Below are 4,066 nucleotides of genomic sequence, written 5' to 3'. Positions count from 1 at the left end.
AACCATGACTACCATGTGGATGGCAAGACTCAAGCAAAAAGGATCTCTTCAAGATGGCTCATCTTGAACTTGCACATCATTTCTCCATGGCAAACTTCAAGCTTATAAACTCTTCGAGTTGGCTCATCTTGAACTTGCAGTTCATTTCTTCATTCTTCATCATGTTGATGTCTTGAAGTAACTTGAGGGCTCACTTCATCTTCATCTTCAAGACATACTTGACACTTGATATCCTTCATCAATTTCTTCTTATTGCAACCTTGAAGCCAACATATGGTTCAAGAATTGCCTATGGACAACTCCTACAAATATAACTCAATGCAAACATTAGTCCATAGGGATTGTCATTAATTACCAAAACCACATATGGGGGCTCCATGCACTTTCACAGGGGAGGGGGCCGGCCACCCCAACAAGCACAAGGTGGCCGCACCACCTCAAGTGGCCGGCGCCCCCCTCTCCCCAAACCCTAGCTGCCCCGCTCCTCCACTTCCCGCACGCTTAGCGAAGTTCCGCCGGGTTTCTCCACCACCACCGACACCACGCCGTCGTGCTGTCGGATTCAAGAGGAGCTACTACTTCCGCTGCCCGCTGGAACGGGGAGGTGGACGTCGTCTTCATCAACAACCGAACGTGTGACCGAGCACGGAGGTGCTGCCCGTTCGTGGCGTCGTGATCAAGATCTTCTACGCGCTTTTGCAAGCGGCAAGTGAACGTCTACCGCAGCAACAAGAGCCTCATCTTGTAGGCTTTGGAATCTCTTCAAGGGTGAGACTCGATAATCCCCTCGTTGCTACCGTCTTCTAGATTGTATCTTGGCTTGGATTGCGTGTTCGCGGTAGGAAATTTTTTGTTTTCTATGCAACGAATCCCTACAGGTGCTCCTCCGGATGGAGACATAACCACGTACATGTCCAATGGATAGCAAGATGGGTAACCTGCAAAAATGAAGCATTTTTTTTGTGTTGTTAAAGATATAATCATTTCAGACACGCCACATTGCCCATAAGAGAGCACATATACGAACTCTAATTTGTTTTTTCACTCTCTTTTGTATACCATGAATCCAATTCCTGAAAAGATTAGTGACATTTTGGGTTGGCGATATTCCAAAAGACATGTGAACAACCCGCCAAACAATCTTTGCAAGCGGACAATCAATAAAGAAATATTGTACTGTTCCATCTTTGTCACAAAAACAACATGACTTATTACCGTGTCATTTCCTCTTAATGAGGCTGTATTTTGTAGGAATAACTTTCCGGTGCAAGAACCACATAGAAATCCTTATTTTTAGTGGTTTTTTAAGTTTCCAAATATATTTTCTTAGATAATAGTATGCCCATTCAACAAATCGAGATACATTAACTTAACTATATACCCTCCTGATACAGTCAAGCACTAAAGCATCATCTTCATTCCATAGGTTTACATGTACCAGTTGGCCCACCAAATGCAACCATCTTGTCCACTTATATTCGCTAAGATTTCTTCTAAAAGCTATATTTAGAGTAAATTCTGCAAAAACATTTGCAACTAGGACATTTTTATGTTGTACTATATTGTATAGAGATGGATACTATTGAGGTAGAGGCTTATCTCCTAGCCAAACATCCTCCCAAAACTGAGCATGTAGGCCATTCCATATCTGAAAAAAAAACCCTAGCAAAGAACTCTTCCTTTATTTTCATCAAACCTTTCCAAAAAGGCGAGTCAGAAGGTTTAGATTCAACTTGAGATAGGGTACTAGAATGTTAGTATTTATTATGCAGCAGCTCTTTCCACACTCCCTTTTTGTTTAAGAGTTTAAATAACCATTTTCTATGTAAACACTTGTTTTTGATATCCAAGACCTCCACCACAAGTCCCCCTTGATCCTTAGGTTGGCATATGATGTTCCACTTAGTTAGTCTATACTTTCTTTTGTGTCCATCACTTTGCCAAAATATTCTCGATCTAAAGAAGTCCAATCTCTTACACACCCCTTTGGGTATCTCAAGAAACGATAACATAAACATGGGAAAACTAGTAAGAGCTGAATTAACAAGAACTAAGCGATCTCCATACGATAGTAGCTTACCAATCCAATTACTCTGCTTTTTCTCAAAGCGGTCTTCTACTGGTTTCCATTATCCATTCTTTAGCTTTCTAAAATGTATGAGAATCCCTAAATAACTAAAAGGTAGAGAGCCAATATCCCACCCAAAAAGGTATCTATATAGATCTTCTATTTCTTTAGCCCGGCCAAAACAGAAAATATCACTCTTGTGAAAATTATTTTTTAATCCTGAAAGTTGTTCAAAGATACAAAGAATCAACTTCATATTTAGAGAGCCTTTTCTAAATTGTGTTCCATAAATATGATGGTATCATTAGAATATTGTAACATAGACACCCCTCCATCCACTAGGTGAGGTATTAACCCATCAATTTGGCCATCCTCCTTGGCACGTGCAATAAGAATGACAAGCATATCCGCTACTATATTAAACAATAACGGGGAAAGAGGATATCCTTCGAAGACCCTTTTGAGTTTGAAAGTAATACCATATGGCATCATTAACTCTAATCCCAACGTTGCCATTTGTAACAAAATCATTAATCCACTTACACCATTTACGGTCAAAGCCTTTCATACGAAGCTCTTGTTGTAAAAAAGACCAAGTCCTACTAGAGAGAGATCTTAGATGCCCAGGAGGTGGCCCTGGAAGGTGGTTCACAAGGTCGGCTCTTCGGCCGACGAAGTTGCGATGGTGGTGGCTTATCTCATTGGTTGTGTGGACGGCGAGGGATCGTACGTGGTGTTGGCAACAACTCCCAAATCATGTCATGGAGGTCTATTCTGGTGGTGGCGAGCGAACCGTGGTATCTTGGGGTTGTCGAGGGTGATTTCACGAGAAAGTCTAGCGCTTCGGATGCCTCTGGGTATTGTGACCCTCTTTGGGTGCATCTATGGTTACCTCTTCACGCTAGGGGTCTCGGTGAAAACCCTTGATCATTTCAGTCTTAGAGACAACGACATTTTGTGTCATCACCCTCTTGGGTTGTAATCGTTGAGCCCTAATATTTTTCGGTCGCGTGTTGGTGTCATCAGCGGGCAAGCTCAGATTATGATTCGAAGCTCCTTCGGCTCCGACGTGAGGCGGTCCTAGCGGCATCCTATCTTATATACATGGCTTAGTTGTCACCGTTCTCGGTCCTCATCAGCCTGGAGCGAGAGGATAGGTGGTCCTCTCCGAGTCTCTAGCAATATCTTGGTGTGTGCAGTTCTATGATGTCCGATACTTTTCTAAGGAGGCGTGATGTCTCTCCTAGTAGATATTCTAGGGAGTTCCTTGCAGGCGCATGACTACTCCTGTTTTTATCTTTGATTTTATTTGTAAGAGGGTTTTCTCGTCACTTTAGATCAGCTCAGCAATGTTGTTTTATTTATAGACTGGGACGAAAGCATGCTCTGGGGACGTAAGAGTGTGCTAATTGGATGATAAGAAATGCAAAAATAATTAAGCAGGTTGAGCAAGTTTATATGCATGCATGGCAATCTTCAAGATGTACTTAAATGGTTGAAGTACACCGGGGTACAGGAACAAAAATAACCTCTTTTTGTACAATCTTGTAACTTAAACAAAAAAAAAATACAAATATACAGCAAGATCCTACTGCTTTCGTCGAAAGAACACTTCTAGCCTGCCTCTCCTACCTTGTTCGTAAAATCTCCCCATTCCCATAATTCTGAGATAATAAGTTGGATTATAAGCTCTGTGACAACATGTCACCATCGTAGAGAAAGCGATGGAGAATTGTAATTTGGAATCATGGAATGGAACAAAGAAAAGTCTTCGAATGGATGCTGCTGCGTTGAGTCGTGGTCATGTTGCACCAAATTTCCACATCCATTGGAGCCAGGCAACCAGGACTAGCGATCGATTCCTCCCAGTACAACTACTACTGCCTTATTCACTACCTCGTTCGTCTGCCAGGCACTTCTTCCTCCTCCCTCCAAGTCCAAAGTCCCATACCATGCATCGTCTGCTACTCTGCTCCTCCAGGCCCTTTTCCTCCTCTT

Source organism: Lolium rigidum, chromosome 6 (assembly GCF_022539505.1).
Source record: "Lolium rigidum isolate FL_2022 chromosome 6, APGP_CSIRO_Lrig_0.1, whole genome shotgun sequence".
In the NCBI taxonomy this organism is placed as follows: Eukaryota; Viridiplantae; Streptophyta; class Magnoliopsida; order Poales; family Poaceae; genus Lolium; species Lolium rigidum.
This window is presented reverse-complemented; position numbering follows the sequence as displayed.